Below are 21587 nucleotides of genomic sequence, written 5' to 3'. Positions count from 1 at the left end.
ATGCTTATTACTTCTTGACATCATGATATAGACTATTCTCACTAGTGTGAGGTTATAACATCGGTTATGAACAAGTTTTTCATGTGCCTTGTCTTCTTTGAGGAAGTGCCTGTTCATCTCTTCTCTGCATTTTTGGATCGTTTGTAGTTATTATATTAGATCTTAGTTACTAGCCTTTTGGAAGATGTATGATATGCCAATATTTTCTGCCACTCAGAAAAGTCTTTGATCTTAGTCATGATATTTTGCAGTGTAAAAGCTTCTTAACTTGATGTTGTCTTATTTATTTCTGCTTTGTTTTCTTTATCAGTAGGGATCATCTCTATTGAAAGCTATTCTGATGTCAGTGTCATGAAGAATTCTTGAGACCTTTAATCCATTTTGAATTAACTTTTATGTGTGGGTGGTTTGAGATCCAACTCCAGTTTTTAATTTTTTTACACGAGGTGAAATAGTTTTTTCAGCACTATTTATTGAAGAGGTGTTCTTTTTTAAACATAATGCATTTTGTCCATTGTCACAAACAAACTGTCCATACATTTGAAAGTTAATTGATGAGCAATGGGATGATAGTTACAGTAACAGTGACGTTTGAAGGTTTACACCTGGGATTTCAATTCTAGTCTATTGGTATAAAAGTATGTCTTTATTCCACTCACACAAAATTTTGAACTATAATTTTATAGTATAGTTTAAAGCCAGGAACTATAATACTTCCATCATCTGTACATATCCTAGGAGTTTTACTGTACCATAAAAACTTTAGGAATAGTTCTCTGTCCTTGAAAAAAACTCCATAGAAATTTTTATGGATACTGCATTGAATCTGTATAGTGCTTTGGGTAGGCTCATCATTTTGATATTATTATTTCAAACCATGAGCAATACTATTATTTCAAACCATGAACAAAGAGTGTATTTCTAATTCCTTGTGTCCTTTCTATATTTTTATTTGTTTTTGGATCACAGCTGGTCCAGTCCTTTGAGCTCTTTCCCCAGTTCTGCCCTTTTTGTTTCTTCTTTGGGGGACAAACTCGGCAATACTCAGGACTTACTTCTGATTTTGTGTTCAGGGTCACTTTTGCTTCCAGGAACCATATGCAGTGCTGTGGATTGAATCAGGGTCAGCTGCTTGCAAGGCAGTGCATTAAGTCTTGTACTACTTCTCTGTCCTCCCTCAACATGTCCTTAAATTTCTTTCATTTGTGACCTATAGTTTTCACTCAATAAGTCTTTACACCTCCTTTGCTAAGTTTATTCCTACATACTTTGGAGATATTGATGAATACTGTTGGTTATTTTAATCCCTTCTTCCTCATTGTTTGCATATAAAAATACAACAGCTTTATGCATATTGTTTTTTGTAACCTACCACTTTACCATATAGGTTTATGATTTCGATGAGTTTTTGTTGTTGAAGTCTTCAGGGTTTTCTATGTATAATAACGTGTAATCTACAAACAGTGTTAGTTTGAATTCTTCACAAATTTGAATCCCTTTAACTACTCTTTCTTGCATAATTTTGGTAAATTCCAGTACTGTATTGAATAGCATTGGAAAGAGTGGACATCCTTTTCTTGTGTGTTAGGGGAAAGACGTCCAAGTTTTTGCTCTTGAGTATATTGTTAGCTGTGTTTTGTGATATATAGCCTTTACTATAAGTTCCTTCTATGTCCATTTTGTTGAGTTTTTAAAAAATTATAAGTAGATGTTGAATATTGTTGAACACTTTCTCTGCATCTATATCTATTTCTTTTAACTTTTTTATTGAATTACTGTGAGATAGACCCTTAAAGCTGTTCATGATTGTATTTCAGCCATACAGTATTCCAACTCCCATCCCTCCACCAGTTTACATTTCCCAGTACCAGTGTCCCCAGGTTCCCTCTCATAACTGCCACCCCTACCATGCATCTACATCTATTGATATGTTATGATTTATCTTTCCTTTTGTTATTGTGATGTGTCATGTTAATTGATTTGTGCATATCGAACTATCCTTGAATTCCTGGAATAAATCCCTACTTGATTGTGGTGTGTGATACAATTAATGTATTGTTGAATTTAGTTTGCCAAGATAATGTTGAGGATCTTTGCACATATGTTCATCAGGGATATTGGTATGTAATTTTATGTTTTTATTTAGCTTCCTTCCAAACAGTGCTAAGGAAACCTGGGGGCTTCCATAAGCAATTCTCAGACAAATTGGTGAGTAGTTCAATACAAGGACCAAACTATGTGCTGTTTCTTGAATTGTGCAGTGCCAGGAATTACCCAGACCACCTTGTTGGTGCTGGGGACCTTTCGAGATGCACCCAGTGAGACTTGGGGGACCATGTGGTAACAGGGATCAAAACAGGGTCAGCTGCATGCAAGGCGTGCACCCTAAAGTTTCTGTACTGTCTCTCTGGACCCTATAATTTTTCTTTTTGAGTGATGCCTTTGCTTTTGGTAGCAGAATAATGTTTGTTTCACAGATACTGGAATGGTTTCTATTTATTCCACTTCCGGGAAGAGCTTAAAATATGGGTAGTAAGTCCTCTTTGAAGGCATGTAAGAACACTGTCACTGTTAGCCCATTGCTCATCGATTTGCTTGAGCAGGCACCAGTAACGTCTCCATTTTGAGACTTGTTGTTACTGTTTTATCATATAGAATATGCCATGGGTAGCTTGCCAGCTTCTGCCATGCAGGCGAGATACTCTCGGTAGCTTGCTGGGCTCTCCAAGAGGGGTGGAGGAACCGAGCCTGGGTCAGCTGCGTGCAAGGTAAAAGCCCTACCTGCTGTGCTATATGAACTGGGGCATTTGTTTTGGGGATGATTTTTTATTACTTATGTTTCTCTGATAGTGATTGGTTTGTTCTGATTTTCTGTTCCCTTCTGATTCAGTCTTGGGATATTATAGGATTCTAAAACTATCTATTTCTTGTAGGTTATCTAATTTAGTGGCATAAAATTGCTCACTTATATGACCTTTTGTATTTCTGAGGTATATTATTACCTCTTTCCTTTCATTTCTGGTCTGATTTATTAGTATTTTCTACATATATTTTTTGTAAATACATCTAAGAGTTTATCAATGTTGTTTATTCTTTGAAAAACAGTTCTTGGTTTCATAGTTCTTTTGTATTGTGTTTTAAATTTCTGTATGGTTGATTTCCACTCTGATATTTATTATTTCCTTCATCCTACTTACTTTGAGCTCTCTTTGTTGTTTTTAAAATTTGTTTAAGTCTGAAATAACATTTCTTTTTCTCTGAGTAATTTATTTCTTGATGACCACCTGTATTGTACAAACTTTCCTCTTACTACAACTTTTGCTCTGCCCTATATATTCTGTAACTTATGTCTTGATTCTCACTTGCATTTGGGAATATTTATTTTTACTTTGATTTCCTCTTTGACCCAATGGTTGTTTAATAGTAAGTTTTTTCCAAATGTTTGAGTTTTTTCTTATGCTTCTTTGGGTCATTCTAAGTGATGCTCAGGGGCTAGTCCCAGCTCTGTGCTTGGAAGTCTATCCTGGTAGTGCTGAGACCATGTGGTGCTGGAGATTGAACCCAATTCTGCATGCAGAACATGCACTCCAGCCTATTAGGGTATCTTTCCATTGCCTAGTGTTTTGAGTTTTGCCCTAGATTTCTGCTTGTGATTTACTTCCACTTTCGATGCACTGTGATCTGAGAAGATACTTGATATGACTTCTGTCTTCTTTACTTATGTATTCCTTGGTACACAAAATAAACATCCATATGTTCCACTTATGTGCACTGGAAAAGAATATATATTCAGCTGTGGGGGAATGAAGACACCTATACATGTCTTTATGGCCATTACTGCTTTATTGAATTTTTGTCATTGATCTAGCTAATAGTAAGAAGGTGTTATTGATATCTTATACTATTCTGTTGCTTTGAGTATTTTCCTAAACACCTGTCAGAAATGCTTTATATATTTTGATCCTCCTTCATTTGCTCCCTGTATATTAATGGGTATTAAATCTTATTAATATATAGAATCCTTGATCATTATATGATGTTCATTTCTGTCACTTATGTTTATTTAGTTTGCAATCTGTTTCATCTAAAAATCAGGCAAATCTTGTAATAGAAGTAGTTCCAAACCTTTTTAGCATAGTATTTCTCTTGGTTGTTTTCAAGCTTTTTACTTTGAACATGACCAGTCAAGTGTGTCTTTTATAGGCAACAGAGGGTTGGGTCCATGCAACTGTTTTGTGCTTTGGTTTGTGAGTTAAGGTCATTGATATTAAGTGATATTATTGAAATAAAGTGATTCATTCCCATTATTTTATATTGATTCTGGGTGTTTGTATAGTTTTTGATACTTTGACTTCTTAAAATCTACTTTCTATGTATTTTGATACCTGCCTTTTATGAAATGGTTCATTTGTGTTCATTTGCCTATTTTTGTTTATGAAAATCAATTTTCTGTGTTTGTTTGCCTTAGGATACCATGCAGTTTAGCTCTGAAGTTCCAAGTTTATATATCTTCTTAAAAATCAGTGCATAAAATGGGGCTGGAGGAATAGCACAGCAGGTAGGGCATTTGCCTTGCACGCGGCCAACCCAGGTTCAAATTCCGGCATCTTGTATGGTCCCCTGAGCACCGCCAGGAGTAATTCCTGAGTACAGAGCCAGGAGTAACCCCTGTGCATGGCCGGGTGTGACCCAAAAAGCAAAAAAAAATCAGTGCATATGAGTTTGCCTAATCACTCTGCACCTCTAACTTGGTCTGATATCCACCAGTGTGCTTGCATTTGCCCACTCCCATCTGGTATAGTTGATTTTGGAAGAATCTGCACACAATTCAGTTTACTTGAGTCTGACCAGGCCTAACTTCTGACTGAATATCCAACTATTCAACTTGATGCAAACCATGAAATTTATAATTACCAGATGAAAAACACAGGGGATGGCTTTGGATGTTTTACTGTGAGCCATATGTCATTCCTCTGGGTCTCATTTCTGGGCCTATTCATTCTAGCACTACGTTGAGTGGAAATGGTGGTACTCATCAACCTTTGTTTTATTCCTGATCTGAGAGGGAACGTTTCAAATTTTCATTCTTGGGTGTGAGGTTAGTTCTTTGTTTGTCGTACATGGTACTTATTATTTAATATTGAGGTTATTTTCTATACCCAAATTTATTTTCTATACTCAAATTTTGAGAATTATTATCACTAAATGATGTTGGAAAATATAATGCATCTTTAATACCTATTGTGATGATGTTATGATTTTTGTCTTTCACTTTATTAAGCTACTTCCCACTCCATTTTATGTTTTTATTGTTACAATTTAAATATTTATATGCGGTGTATCAATGAAAAAATAATTATAGTTATATATTCTTAAGACTTTTGTCCTTTAATTCCTTTCCTACAGTGAAGTTGCTATAATATCAGTATCTTATATTACTAGAGTATTATGTATCTATTTATTTGCCTGTACATAATTTTTAAATTTTTTGCTTTTTGGGTCACACCATGATGTTCAGGGTTTACTCCTGGCTCTGCACTTAGGGATTACTGCTGGTGCTGCTTGGGGGACCATATGGGAGATCAGGAATCAAACCCGGGTCAGCCATGTGCAAGGCAAATGCCCTACCTGCTGTACTATTGCTCCAGCTCCCAATAGTATTTTTATATATCTTTGTGCTACTAGTTAGACTCTAATTTTGGCTTGAGGAACTTCTTTCACATTTTTTGTTAAATAGGTTGAGTAATGATGAACTCCTCACACTTTGTTTGAGAATATTTATCATCTTTATTTATGAAGGAAAGGGTTTCTGAGTATAGTATTCTTGGTTGGCCATTTTTTCTGGTTGACCATTTTTTTTTTGGCTTTTTGGGTCACACCTGGCGATGCACAGGGGTTATTCCTGGCTCTGCACTCAGGAGTTACTCCTGGTGGTGCTCAGGGGACCATATGGGATGCTGTGAATTGAACCCGGGTCGGCTGCATGCAAGGCAAACGCCCTACCCGCTGTGCTATTGCTCCAGCCCCACGTTTTACTCATTTCTCTTAAAATTATTTCTTTTTTTGGTAAACCTTTAATAAGTAAACTCTACTGAACTATTACAGCACGTAAATATAACTTTACAGAGAACATGCAAAACTCTTCAAGGGTAAGCTATTTTTCCAGTCAATTTGTATGAAGATTAAAAGAAATATGACATTTAACCTTTCAATTAGTTCAGTTTAAGTTTCTGCTTTAGAGCATCCACATAATATTAATCTACTCTGCAATCTGCTTGGCCACATTCTACATAATTGGTTAGTAATATTCTTTTGATTCTTGGTTACTATGAATTTTTTCATCACAAAATTATTTTGCTCATGGTTTTTTACCACTTCCTCTCCAAATTTGAGAATGTGTTTCATTTTCTTGTAAATGTGTTATTAAAATTCTTTGTCATTGCCTTTACATAGTTTCATATAATGTGTTATGTAGAAGATTGTATTGTCTTTAAACTATGGATTTAAAACTAGTATGGAGTGACCAATTACTTATTTTTTATTTCTGGTCTTTTCCTTGTGGTTTTTAGGGGCTACTCCAAGCTTTGTGCTCAGGAGGTCATTCCTGAAAGTGTTTAGGGACCCATATGGTGCAGGAGATAAAATCTCAGACTCCTGAATGCAAAACATAACCTCAGTCAGTTGAGCTATCTCATTGGCCCAATTATTACTTATCAAAATTTTTAAAATTAATTTTAATGTGGACAAAAGCCACAACTGTTAATGCAATTTTAGAATTGAAATTAATTAGCTAACAGAGCTCCAGTTTTAAATCAATAAGTATAAAAATCAGTTTCATGTGAAAATTGTTATAACAACACAGGGTTGTTAAGTCCTGTATAAGAATTTATTAAGCTGTTTGTTGCTAGTTGTCCCTTCTGTGTTATTGGTTTTGTTTGTTTAGTTGGCCTCTATGTTACTTTCCCATCTAATTTGGTGTGCTCCTACTGGAATTTCAGTATTTTTTTATGTCCCTGAATAGTCCCTTGACTTTAAGATCTGTGGTCTGGGCCAGTAAGTCAACATAGTGGCATCAGTGGGAGGTGTGCGTGGCTTCCAGGACTTCCAGAATTTCGGGGTGAGTGAGGTGGGGTGGGATGGGAGGACTCTGCCCACCCTGATTCTGAGAAGACCCCAGAGTTCTAGTCTGGGCACTAGAGCACATAAAATTATTTTCAGTTTGGCATCTCTGCAGAGAATATTTGTGAAGTGATAGAGTTGAGTTCTTGATGTGGCGGCAAGGGTGAGATGTCAGTGCTGTTTCTGGGGCACCCAGAAGTTTTCAGCTGCAGAGACTGGTGTTTCCAAGAATTTTAGCTGCTTGGTGTTCATCTTCTCAGATTTAGTTGGGAATTAGTAGAGTAGGGCCAATTGGTGAGTTAACATCCAGTCATATATTTTTACAAATTAGTTTTATATACTTTCCATCCTCCTGACATTAATTATATTTTGATTGTTTTAATAGTGTCCCATAATCCCACAAATATTTTAATCTCTTTTCATTAATGTTGCCTTTTGCTCTTCTGACTGGTAATATTAGAAAATGCACCATTGAGTTCACTGATTATTATTATTATTATTTTGCTTTTTGGGTCACGCCCGGTATGCACAGGGGTTACTCCTGGCTCTGTACTCAGGAATTTCCCCTGGTGGTGCTCAGGGGACCATATGGGATGCTGGGAATCAAACCCGGGTCGGCTGAGTGCAAGGCAAACGCCCTACCCGCTGTGCTATCACTCCAGCCCTATTTTTTTAATTGAATCACTGTGAGATAAAGTTACAAAGCTTTCACAATTGAATTTCATTCATACAATAATCAAACACACATCCCTCCACCAGTGTACCTTTCCCACCACCAATGTCTTCAGTATCACTCCCACCATTATTCTTTGTTCTTAATGGTTCAGCCTGTTACTTAAGCACAGCCTAATGGTACAGGTTGCAAGCGCGGGGGCACATGGTGACTCAGGATACAGAAGTACATGATGTCTTATTGGCCCAGGTTGCTAGGGTCCATAGCATTTATTACTGTCTATTCCTTAGAAAATGCTATGGAGCACCACAGTGATTACAAAGGATGGTTGCAAGGGGGATGTTCCTCAGTAGTCTCTCCAGCTCAAGCATCTAAGTTCTAGTACAGGAAGCATTGGTGCTAAGCCATTGGTGTGCACAGTTAACCCCTGGGGCTAGCTTTAAGTGACTTCATTGTAGCAAGTGCTGGTTACAGGCATATATGTAGTAGTAATAACCAGGGCATAGACTCTTTGGCTGGGATCAACTTCAAGTAAACTGGCAACTGTAGGGACTCTGTCTCTGCACTCATGTGACTGCAATGCTTTGCCTTACTCAACAGTGACAGTTGTTATGGAAGGCACACTGGTGGAGTAAAGGTGCACAAGTGGATGGGCTAGTTGCAAGTAGTGCAGATTAGTAAAGGAGGGGAGGCCAGAGCCTCAGCAATTAGCAGCTGGGGCCCCTGGATGTCAACATTCACATCTACAAGATTTCCCCATTGAGGTATGCATGGAAGTGAAGCCAGTGACCCATCAGGCTGGGAAGCATGCAGAAAAGCAGTCAGGTGAACTCGTGGCAGACAAGCTCAGTAGGGCAGGTCAGTGACAAGTGAGAGGGTGAATTTGGGCTGACAGTCAGCTCTGCGGTTCATGGTACTCTGTGACTGTAAGATATTGTCAGGTATATATACAAAGCAGTGAAGACCCAGTAATGGATACCAGGCCAGGATTACACAAGTGTAGAGCTGGAGTGTTAGTTTTGAACATATGCACAACAAATAAGGCTGATCTACATGGTTCTAGACTAGTTTTGGTCACCCACAGCCACAGGCCTAGAATGACTTCTGATGTGGGTCTTTGGTTCCAGCATTGGAGGCAGAGGGAAAGCAGGCAGTTGCTATCAGTGCATGCAAATACACAATATAGGACAAAAAGTAGTGAAATCTGCAGTGTGCTGGTCTTGGTTTCCTCAGAGATGAAAGCAAGTAAATTGGTCTACAAGGAACCGTGGTCATTCCTGCTGTGTGGACCTGTGATGACCTGTGATGACCTCCTTGCTTTATATTTATCAGATTTGCCAATCTCTGGGCAGGATGAAACCTAAGTGGCCCATTATTGAGTGGCCCAAAGGCTGAAGAAACAAGTTGTTCACTGTGCTCTCACTTCAGCAGGGATTTCTCTCTGTGTGCCGAGCAGTGCCATCCTGGGCTTAGGATGATGCAAACAAAACAAAGCTTGTGCTTTGCTTATATTCCGCTGTATTGCTTAAGTTTCTTCAGAGTTCTCCCAGAAGAGGGTGTTGTTCAATGATGTGTAAAATGTTAAATTAATTAAACTAAAGATATTTGATTTTGAACACATCCGTTTGAGAGAATGGAAGCTGGAGTTTCTCACACCATCATCTGGTAATATCATTCCCCACCCAAATCTAGCCAGTATTTCTTTTTGATGCCTTAGTGATTTAGTCCCTTTCTCTCTCTCTTTTCCCTCTGGTATTCCTCTAATGTGTATATTGGTAAGCTGGAGGGTGTCCCACATATCTTTTAGGCAGTCCTCTTCCTCTTCTGTTCCCCTAACTAAATAATTTAAAATAATGATCTTTGAGTTTGCTGATTCTTTTGTTTGATGAAATCTTCCACTAAAATCTAATGGAGTTCTAAGTCCTTTTACTGTTTTTAGTTAATATTTTTTGTTTATTCTCTTTGTTGATGTTCTCATTTTGATTATGTGTTATTTTCTTGAGTTGGTAGAACATCTTTCTGAGGCTATTTTGATTTCTTTATCTGGTTATATTTGTTTATTTCTTTAAAATTAATTTCTGAGATTTATTTTTTCTTTGTTGTTTTTAAAATTTTTTATTTTTTAATGAATCACTGTGAGGTACAGTTAGAGACTTACAAATTTTCGTGCTTACATTTCAGTCATACAGTGAGCAAGTGCCCATCTCTCCACCTGTTTTCCATCACCTGTTTTCCACCACCATTGTTCCCAGTATCCCTCTCATCCCCCCATCCTCTCCGCCCTCCCCCCTGCCTCTGTGACAGGCACATTCCCTTTTACTCTCTCTTTCCTTTAGGGTGTTGTGGTCTTCAATGCAAGTATTGAATGGCCATCAATGTTCGGTCTATAGTCTACTTTCGGCACATATCTCCCATCCCGAGCAGGTCCCCTAAACACCCTTAACTTGGTGGTCCCTTCTCTATATGAGCTGCTTTTCCCCCCAGCATGTGAGGCAAACTTCCAAGCCATGGAGCAAACCTCCTGGTACTTATCTCTACTATCCTTGGGTGTTAGTCTCCCATTCTGTTGCTTTATATTCCACAAATGAGTGAATCTTTCTATGTCTGACTTCTCTATGTCTGACAATCTCTCTTTCTGACTCATTTCACCTAACATGATACTTTTCATGTTGATCCACTTATATGCAAATTTCATGACTTCATCTTTTCTAACAGCTGCATAATATTCCATTGTGTAGATATACCAAAGTTTCTCAAACCAGTCATCTGATCTTGGGCACATGAATTTTTTTCAGATTCTGGATATGTAAACAGTGCTGCAATGAACATACAAGTGCAGATGTCATTTCTACTATACTTTTTTGCATCTCCAGGATATATTCCCAGAAGTGGTATTGCTGGGTCAAATGGGAGCTCAATTTCTAATTTTTTGAGAAACGTCCATACTGTTTTCCAAAAGGGCTGAACCAGTTGGCATTCCCACAGTAGTAAAGGAGAGTCCCTTTCTCCCCACATCCACGCAAGCACCGGTTTCTTATGTTCTTTTGAATGTGTGTCAGTCTTTGTGGTGTGAGATGATATCTCATTTTTGTTTTGATCTGCATCTCCCTGATGATTTGTGATGAAGATCAATTTTTCATGTGCCTTTTGGCCATTCGGATTTCTTCTTTGAGAATGTTTCTGTTCATTTCATTGCCCCATTTTCGGATGGGGTTGGCCTTTCTTGTTTTTTTTTGGTGCTTTTTAATCTTGTTTTGGCATCCACACAATTGGAAAACCTGATAATTACACGCTTCAAGTGTCAGAAGATCCTCACCAGTTGGCCTGGCTAGAGATTTTGGTTGTCTCTGGAAATTTTATGCCTCTGGAAATGAATATTTTAGGGACTGGGGTGGGGAATGAAACTTCTCTGGACTTTTGCATACAATTTTCAACTCAAGAGGCTGACTGGTTTTCTGATTTGGACTTGTAATCTCTTGCTCACTCTAGTGTCTGTCTGCTGCATTTCAGTGTTCTGGTTCCCCACAGCACCACTGTCTGTCTGTTCTTATTGACCACCAGACATAAGACACCCAGAAAGCGGTCTTTCCCTGCCAGCTTCCCGAATCAGACAAGACAAACACCAGTTTCTTGGGAAATTCTCAAAAAACCTTAAAAGTTGGATGCACACTTGTTTCTCTCCCTCCTTCCCAAGGAGCATTTTATCCTCTTTCTATCCTTTATTCACAGTGGTTCCCAGGCATCTAAAGTAGGTCAGGTCTATCAACACTTTGATGAAGCAAGGCAAAAACTAGTCTCTCAAAACATTCATCTGCACAGTCAAAACACAGAACATGTGTTTTGTTCCTACTTTCCGCCCCCTGCGGGTATAGTGTGGTACTAGGTACTAGAGCATGCTTTGTTGGTGGTTAGCTGTACCAGTGAGGGTGTAATAAAGTCATACTTGTTTCAATGTGGCTGTTCTCATCTTTGTCAGGTTATATTTATACCTGAGGTGCTAGAACCTTTTAACTCTATTCTGTAATTATTTCAAAGTTGTTTTGGTTTATGTGTAATCATTAACCAGTGTTTTCTGTGAAAGAACAAGGCTTGTTGCTGATGGCACTCTCTCTAGATCTATTTTGAGTTAATTCTGTATGTGGTATATTTGTCTATGGTGTCCTTTATATATGCAGTAGCAGTTCAGTTTTATGCTGTTACAAGTATACAGTTGTTTGATCATCATTTCTTTCTCTCTCCCACCCCTTCCTTTCTCTTCTCCCCTTCCTTTCTCTTTGCTTTTGTTGTTGCAATGACCAGGTGGTCCCATACACTTGTCTGTGTTAGTTGCCTGAGGTCACACACTTGTAGTTGTGATGCTCAAATACACACTTGGTGATGGTACATCAGAGATTTCACCTACATTATGGTGCCGAGGATCACAAATGGTGTTGCCACACCAGGCAAATGGGACAGTACTGGAGATGGAATTTGTGACCATCAGGTCTGCAAGGCAGAGGTGCTCTACCAGTGGGTCAGGCCTCCAAGTTTCATTTTTGAAAAGAATGCTTTTCAATAAATGACATTTGTTGAAATTTCCCTTGGTGAATTGTAGGGAATTCTTGTTGAAAATCAACTGAGCAATAAATGTGGAAATTTATTTTTAGATTTTTTTGGATACTATTCTGGATACTATTTCATTGATCTATATTTCAATCTTTATCCTAATCCCAGATTTTACAGATTTTTACTTTTCATTTAGATATTATGGTTTATAATAGTATTGATATTATTGTTTGTATGGTCACAATGCTACTGCATCATAACCACTATCAGTTACTATTCCTCCACAGTTGTCTCAAAGTTTCCTCCCCCCATGGCAGCCTCAATTCTCAGTTCTGTTGTAATATTTCATGGTTTGTTTACAATGAGCATTTTCTAGTTGTTTGTTTTTTATATTCCATGTATATATGTATAATCAGATGGTATTTTTCTTTTTCCTTCTGAATCGTTTCACTTAGTATTACACTGTAGCTTTGTGACAACTTTTGAAATTACCAAGTGTTAGTTGTGCCATCTTGGGATTTTATTTCTTCACTGGGTACCTCACAGTTCTATGTGAATTTTAGGATGTTTGTTAATTTTTGCAATGAAATCAGTTACTCATTTTTTGTGTGTGCGGCAGTACTGGGAGTCGAAGCCATAGCTTCATTGCATGGAGCCACATCTCTGGCCTGAAGTCAGTTTAAATTTGATAGGGAGTTTGTTGGATCTATAGAAAGTCTATAGAATCTATATAAATCTATATACATCTATAGAAATATATATAAATCTATAGAATCTATAGAAAAGTAGCAAAGTAGCAGATCTTAACAGTAAAAAAACAAAGTAACATCTTAACAGTATTAAGTCTATGACTCATGATTTCCCATATATACATATATGTGTGTGTATTTGTGTGTATGTGTGTGTGTGTGGTGGCAAGGATCATCCCCCAACCAAGTTAGATATTCTTCTGTATTTAAAAATTTTTTTTGTTTTGGGGCCACATCTGGATGTGCTCAAGGATTATTTTTTGAGCCTACACTCAGAGATCACTCCTGGAGGGGCTCAGAGGACCATATGAGGTTCCAGAAATCAAACCAAGGTCAGCTGCATGCAAGCTAAGTGTCCTACCCACTGTACTATCACTCCAGCCCCATTCTTGAATTTAAAAAAACAATGTTTTGTCTGCTGTTAAAATTTACATGCAAAAAAGGGAATTTGAATCCACATTTCATACCAAATACAAGGTTAATTCAAATCAGACCAAAGACCTCAATATTAGATCTGAATATCTAAAGGCATCTTTAATGCCTCAGTGCCATTGGCCAAGCAAACAGAAGCAAAAATAAATGAGACTACATCAAATTAAGATGCTTCTTCCCTGAAAAATAAATGTTGACTAGAATTTTAAAAACACTGTACAGTCTCAAAGAAAATATTTCTTCATCACATCTAATGAGAAAATATTCTCCCTCTTTATATATATAAAACTTAATTTTTCTGCTCTACTATTATATTCTTCTTCTGCTTGACTTAGGTACAATTTGCTTTCATTTTTCCAGTGCCTGGAATGAGGTTCTACTTGATTTTACTTTTCAAGTTTTAAGGTTGGAGGTTAGGTTATTGATTAGAGGTATTTAAAAGTTTTTCTTTGGGGTTTGGGCCACTCCTGTTCTCAGGGAAAAGTCCTGGATTTATGCTCAGGACTTACTTCTGGCTCTGTGATCAGGGCTTGCTCCTGACTCTGTGCTCAGGGATCACTCTTGGTGGTGCTCACAGGACCATATGGGTACCAGGCATTGAAGCTGGGTTAGCTGTGTGAAAGACAAATGACCTCTGCACTGTACCTTATATTTGGGGGCCACTCCAAGCTGTACTCAGATCTCACTCCTGGCTCTTCTCAGGGTTACACTTGGAAGGACTAAGGGGACCATATGTGATGTTGGGAATCAAACATAGGCCACTTATATGCAAGGCAAATACCTTGTCTGCTGTACTATCTCTCTACCCCCTATTTTAATACATATTTTGTTTTGTTTTGTTTTCTTGGGCAATACCTGGCAGTGTTAAGGACTACTCTCAGCTTATTGCTTCGGGGTCACCCTGGTAGTCTTCAGGGTCTACGTGATGCCAAGAGTAGAGTGTGAAGTACATGCTCTAGCCCTTCATTATGTGCTTAACTCCCCCCACCCCATTCCTTCACTTTGATGTTGCTATTATAGGGGTTTGCTCACACACTTAGGTGGTACTTGCTGGGGTGGTCTCAGACTCCCTTAGTTGTGCTTATGCATATTATAGCGGTAGTACTTTCAGGGGGTCACAATACGTTGTTTTTACTTGCTGAGCTTACTGGGGATCACACACTTTAGTTGTGGTGCACACACATACACCTGTCAGATTGTGAAATCACACAATCTGTTGTGGTGCTGGGGCTCCAAATAACAGAGTCAGTGGGACCATACTCAGTGCATGTCGGAAGCACTGGAGATTGAATTTGTAGCCTCACATTTGCAAGGTAGGTAGATGATTGACTTTCGGCCAGCCTCCAGTGATCTCCTTTTAAATGGTAACCCCCACACGTTTATGTTTCTCTCATAAATATTGTGTTTGCTGGATACGTTTACTTTTCATATATCATGTCTTCATTTTCATTCATCTCAAAGAATGTTTATTCTTGAGTGTTAGGGCCATGCTCAGTGATGTCAAAAGCTACTACTGGCTCTGTGCTTAGTAGCCACTCCCTACAGTGCTCAGAGGACCTTACGTAGGTTCAGTCCCTAGATTGAACCAGGGTTGGTTATGTGTAAGATAAGCTCTTAACCCCTGTACCATCTCTCTGTCCCTCAAAGTATTTTATGAATCCCTTATACTTTCTTTTTTACCCACTGACTTATATAGACATGTGTTTTTATATATTTGTGATTTTCTGAAATTTCTTTTCACTGATTTCTAATTTCATTGTGGTCAGAAGATGCCATATTTTGTATGGCATCCATCATTTAAATGTATTGAAGCTTTTTGTGATCATATATTTGGAAGGGCAGCCTCATGTACACAGTTGTCCAATGTCCATTCAGCCACAGAAAATGATCTTGGGCTAGGCACACTTCTTTGCCAAGAAATTTAAAAAGACCCACAAAATATTTCCAGGCACGTCATCTTGTGTGTGGAAGTATCTTTCCCAATTTCATGCTCACTGAATGCTCTTTTGTCTTTGGTTGGTTCAGGAGTGTCATGTGGTGGCTGGTCACCTCCATTGTCATATCTGTCCTACACAGGGAGGAAACAAGGTCTTACTGCTACAGCATAAAACCACACATTGGCAAATTACCCTGCATCAGCCTCTAGGAGAGCCTCATTGATCATGGGATCTCCTAGTTACCCACTGTTGAAGCTGATTTTGCATCAACAAGAATTATCCTATACAGTGCTTGACTGTATTATGTCCTTCTCAGTGACTCTAATAGCAAGATGAAATGGGCAGAATTATTCAGTCATCCCTTGGGATTGATAATTAGTGTATGATATTCTGCTCTACGTTTATCAATGGTCTGTGATGGAGAATGTTCCATGTGAAGCTGAGAATGTATATTTTGTTGTAATGACAACAAAATGAGTCATTTTAAGTCAGAAGCGAGTGCTTCTGTGTCTTTTAGGTATAGTTGGTGTATAGTGTTATTTTTTAATTTTCTATATGTCCTTAAATAAAATAATTTAGAAATTATAAGAATAAACTGATAATTACCTTATTAATCTTCTGTCTAGTTGTCATCAATAACTGTAAGTAGTATGTTAACCTTCCAACAATTAGTGTTGAAGTACCATCTTGTTTCTCCCTTAAATTGTGTTAGTTTTGCTTTATATATTTTGGGGCTCTATTGTTAGTTGCCTTTGTACTTCTAATGGTTTTATCTTCCTAATGAACTTTTTTCTTTATAATGGTCTCTTTTATGCTATTATATATATATATATATGTATATATATTTGCCTTTTGGGTCACACCCGGCAATGCACAGAGGTTACTCCTGGCTCATGCACTCAGGAATTACTCCTGGCGGTGCTCAGGGGACCAGATGGGATGCTGGGAATCGAATCCGGGTCGGGCGCGTGCAAGGCAAACGCCCTACCCGCTGTGCTATTGCTCCAGCCCCTATGCTATTATATTTTATCTAATTCCAATATCACTATTTCAGCTCTCTCATGGTTGCTCATATTTTTATAATATGTTTTCTTTCCTTTTATTTTCAACCTAGCTTATTTTTTTATTATAACAATGTCTGTACAAAATATTGTTCAATATATTTAAAAAATTTTTTTCTTTTGCTGCTGAGACTCAAAACCAGGGCCACTTACATGCCAGACATGTGCTCTACTTTTGAGAGGAGCCCTAGATTCTGGCCCTATAGTTCAATTTTTTTAGTTTAATCAGTCTGCCTTTTGATTAGATTATTTAATCCATTACACAATATTATTGAAATAAATGGATTTATATCTGCCATTTTCCTCTTTGTCATCTTTATGTTTTTATTGAGATATAATTTACATGCAACCATATTTTAGTTTGAGTACAATATAATTGACATTTGTACATTGCAAAATGATTGCATAATGTTCATTTACCATCTTCTAGAAGTTTTCCAATTTGTAGTTTGGTGAGTCCCTGATTCAAGAATGCATGTAGTCTCTCTCACACCCTTTCTTCAATATAAAGAGATAGACCAAAGTGATAGCTCAACAGACTGGAGCATTTGCTTTGCATACTGGAGACCTAGATTTGGTTCCCATAATCTCTTAGTCCCCTAAGCAGTTCCAAGAGAAATTACTGCTTATTCATTCTCCTTGCTGGTTATTTGTCTATACAGATGCTTTTTATTAAGTTATAAACATTTATTGAGAATTCCTAGGATGGTGGTTATTGCCTGCGAACACTGTCAGAATTTCTGAGAAATCACATACTATTTCAGTATCCTTTCTATTCAGATTCTTGGTTTCTTCCTAATTCTATCTTGGAAAAGTGTCTAATTCTAGGAATTTATTCATTTCTTCTTGTTGTTGAAATTTAATATATAGATACAGTTTATAGATATATTTTATAGATATATTTTATGACTCATTGCATATATTTTTTCTCCCACAGTCTGATTTTACTTATTTGTGTTTTCTTTTTCTCTTGATGAATCTAATAATTTGTTTATTTCCTTAGTTCTGAATTTTGGGCTCATCTTATTTGGAACTCTGTGTTTCCAGTGCCTGGATGCCTGTTTTCTTCCCCAGTTTGGGGAACTTTTCAGCCGTTATATCTTCAGACAAGATTATTTTTTACCCATTTATCTATTTTTCTGCGATCCATATAATGTGAACGTTATTCTGCTTGATGTCATCTGTAGACTGCTAAGCTATTTTCATTTTTGAGGGGCCCCCCAAGCAGTGTGCAGGTGCCCAGGACCACTTCTGATGATGCTCAGCCAACTAGGCCAGGTGGTTCAGTGCTAGGGCCTAACGGTATAGAGATTTTTGGGCTCTGTAGTGATAGGGACGATGAGGGCCACCCTATCAGTGTTTGGGGCCCTATGGGGGCTTGACAGTACTTATAGAGCTATGTAGTGTCCGGGGTCAAACTTGGGTGGTGGCATATCCAAATCATTTGCATCTGACCACTGAACTATTCCCCCGGCCCATATCTTAATTTTTAAAAACTATGTTTTGCTTTTGTTACTGTTCAGGTAAGCTCCACTGCCCTGTTTTAAGTTCCTTGAACTGTTGCTTCAACTACTTCTTCAGTTCTTCTGTTGAAGCCCTCTATTATATGCTTTTAGTTCCATTATTACATTCTTCAATTCTGTGAATGCTGAGTCTCAGCAATGCATAGTTTCCAGAGCACTGCTGGGAGTAGCCCAGAGCACTACAGGGTGTGGCCCACCCTAAAAAAATTGAAAGAGATACTACAACAGATAGGGTGTTTCCCTTGCAGGCGGCTAACCCAGGTTCAATTCCCAGATCTCCATATGGTCCCCTGAGCCCCAGGAATGATCCCTGAATGCAGAACCAGGAGTAAACCCTGAACACTGCCAGGTGTGGCCCAAAACAAAAAAAATTTCATCTGCAGCTCAGAGGAAGATCTTGTGTGCTATTTACCAAGTATACAGGAATGTGTTATTTGAATATAAGTACCTATATTATGTTGCTTGAATCAGTTGGACTGACTTTTAACATAATGATGTTCAGCAGATTTAAGTAAAATATTAAGATCTTAGACTTTTAAAAATCCATGGCTTTAGAGTGTCTAGAAAAAATTTATGTTTTTTCATTTTAATTCATTATGGAAAATATATGTGATGCAACTACTAAGGAACCAGATGTTATTTTATTTTATTCTACTAATTTTGTTTGGGGGCCATAGCTAGCGATGCTTGAGGGATACCCATAGCTCCATGTTCTGGGGTTTCTCTTAATCATGCTCAGGGGATCATGTAATGCCAGAGATTATATCTGGGATCCTGAGTGCAAAGCACATATTCAACCCTTGAGCTATCCTTCTGGCCCGATTGTTTGTTTGGAGTCACAGTTGGTGCTCAGGGGCTAGGGCTACTTTTAGCTCAGTTCTTGTGGCCATCCCAGAAATTCTTAGGGAGGTGGAGGGGAATGCAGTGCCAGGAATCAGACACATGCAAGACAGGTGCTTTACCATTGAGCCAGATCCTGGACCTGTTGACTCAATTCCAGATTTTTTTAAACCTATATATAGTTATCTGGGATGAAAGTGCTAGATCTTCTCCTCTAGTAGCTTTTTGGGTCACACCCAGCAATGTACAGGAGTTACTCCTGGCTCTGTATTCAGGAATTATTCCTGGCAGTGCTCAGTGGACCATATGGGATGCTGGGAATCAAACCCGGTTGGCCCGCAAGGCAAACGCCCTATCCACTGTGCTATTGCTCTAGCCCCTCTAAGAGTATATTTGACTGAACTGGAGTATGACTTAAGGTCTGATTTTAAAAATATTTGTTACGAGAAGTTCAGTACATAAATTTAAAAAATAATAAAGACAGCACTGGTAATTAAAACAACCCATTTAAAAAGGTCCATGCCACTTTCTATGCCATTGTGTCACATAGAAAAACAAGTTTGTTGATACTGTAGAAAACCAAGAAAAATTCTGTAGTGATGTGCTGTGGTAAGAGTTGAATTTTATAAAATGACATAGATCTTGGGTATCAAGAATGCATTAGTCACATTATTTATATGTCCTGACTTAGCTAGATATTCTAGAAAAGAAAGTGAGTGACAAAGGAGAGATGAGAGAGTTCTACGAGCAAAAAACTTCCACTCTGTTAGATTTGATTTGTACCTCTCATCGCACTGCTTTACAGGAAGGAAATTTACTTACTGTGATTGTGATATCTTTTAATTTAATTTCAATAAATACATAATACAATCCCAGGGAATAGGACTAATCAAAGAAAATCTTATTTAAGTACAATGTCCTTTTGCTGACAAATGATATGGTGGTATCAGATTTACTGTTACCTTACTTGGTTTCAGGAACTCTAATGAAAATTTATGCTTTGTGACTAGAAATCTTTAAAACTTACAACTTAAAGCCAACTTTGGTGGAAGAACTTTATAGTAATAGCTTTGGCAATAGAGTCCACCAGAGCTGATGTTCTTATGAAAATATGTTTTTGCATAGTTTACTTACAGTTGTTCTTATGCTTAATCAAAAGCTTGAAAATACCTAAAATAAGGAAAGCTATGGACAATACCTTAAAAATGGCAAATATTAGAAAGGTCATGCTAATAGGAAGTTTTGCTTATTTGTAGTGCTAATATTTACCTAATCATTGTACTTGAGAGGCAGAACTTTTGAGCCTTCCTCATCTTTGGGGTAAAAATATTCCAGGTATGTCCTGAACATAGCTTTCCAACAAATTCCATTTTTTTTTTGTATAAGAAAGCAATGCTTTACTAAAAGATGGAATATATCATGGGACAAATCCCACAAGGAGAGTGTTACCCGTTTATCCTTGACACAAGTTAAATCATTTCAAAATAGAATTCATTGGTATAACTAGAAAATTGAGGAGAACCTGAATGCCAAAAGCATGAAAGTGGGAGTAGGAAGAGATTTTGTCAAGATTTTCCATGCTGTTTCTTAGCACTTTCCCTTTTCATCACTTCCTAATTCTCACCCCCCACAGTCCTTCCAGATAGAGATCTTAATTCCTAAATCCAGTCTAGTTGGTAGGCTGACTTCAGGCCTAAAAGTCAGAAACCTTCCAAGAGGCACATGCATTTTTCCATGTGCACTTTCTCTGCTGCTAATGAAAAAGTGATTGTTATAACCTCTCACCCAAAGCACTTAGCAGCTTTAAAGCAAATGAAGGAAACACAAATTATGTCCCTTTACTCTGAATCAGTTTTGGGCTTGATACCTGGTGAGAGAATAACTTTGTATTTTATGGGTTATTTCACATCCTAATGAGGAGCCTCAATGTAACTTTACCTGTCACCACACTTGTGACTTCACCTGACACAAGGCTGATGTGTTTCCTGCTTTAATTTTATCCAAGACGGGGTCAGTGATTCTTTGGTTCTTTAATTCTGGGAGGCAGTTTAGAGCATTTGTTACTTCATTGCCACAGGCTGCAGCATGGCCTCCCCCCCACCCCTGAAGTGATTGGGGATGGGTTTATGAATAATCTCTGAGTTTGAGTATGGATCTCTGGCAGGTGACTATTTCATAGTGGTGGTGACTGAAGTCACCAGTCCCAATTTTAGTGTTTATATATATCTATGTAAATATATACATATAATTAAACTTTCTACCCTGGCGATCAGCAATTCTGGTGGGCCTCTGGGACTATATGGGATGCCCGGGATTGAACCTAGGTTGGCTATGTATAAGGCAGCCGCCCTAACCATCGTACTATCCCTTTGGCCTGGGGATTTTACCTGTTTCTGGACCTCCTCCCTCACTTGGAGGGTTCAGGCTGCTTTCAAGCAACTCTAGGGAAAGAGATACTGTTGGCTCGCAAAAAAGCAGAACATAGAACCTAGCTCTGCGCTTTCACTTTGGTACCGAAGAAAGCTAAGAGTCCGGAGGACGCTTGAGGACACGACGCCCAGCTTTGTCCCTCGTGGGTTGGGTCGCCTCTGTTGAGATCTTGGCAGCTCCGGGGGTCTAAGGGAGTGCGGGAGGTTTAAACCTGCAGTGAGAGGCTGGGAATCCCGCGTCGTCTGTACCATAGCACCTGACTTGGGGACACTGATTTG

The 21587-nt window shown here is 38.2% G+C and overlaps 3 protein-coding genes and 1 pseudogene across 12 annotated transcripts in view; all 4 read left to right on the top strand.

Moving 5' to 3' along the window:
* Window positions 1–21587, top strand: part of LOC101554848 (protocadherin alpha-C2) — a 236676-nt gene that overhangs the window by 111649 nt on the left and 103440 nt on the right. The gene's annotated exons all lie outside the window — the stretch shown is intronic.
* The window catches only part of LOC105943052 (protocadherin alpha-1-like), a 210956-nt gene that overhangs the window by 120754 nt on the left and 68615 nt on the right, over window positions 1–21587 (top strand).
* Window positions 1–21587, top strand: part of LOC101549903 (protocadherin alpha-4-like) — a 176337-nt pseudogene that overhangs the window by 86136 nt on the left and 68614 nt on the right.
* The window catches only part of LOC129406117 (protocadherin alpha-3-like), a 183997-nt gene that overhangs the window by 93798 nt on the left and 68612 nt on the right, over window positions 1–21587 (top strand).

Source organism: Sorex araneus, chromosome 6 (genome assembly GCF_027595985.1).
Source record: "Sorex araneus isolate mSorAra2 chromosome 6, mSorAra2.pri, whole genome shotgun sequence".
Lineage (NCBI taxonomy): Eukaryota > Metazoa > Chordata > Mammalia > Eulipotyphla > Soricidae > Sorex > Sorex araneus.
The sequence above is the reverse complement of the archived record's forward strand: the minus strand, read 5'-3'. Positions and strand labels throughout refer to the sequence as shown.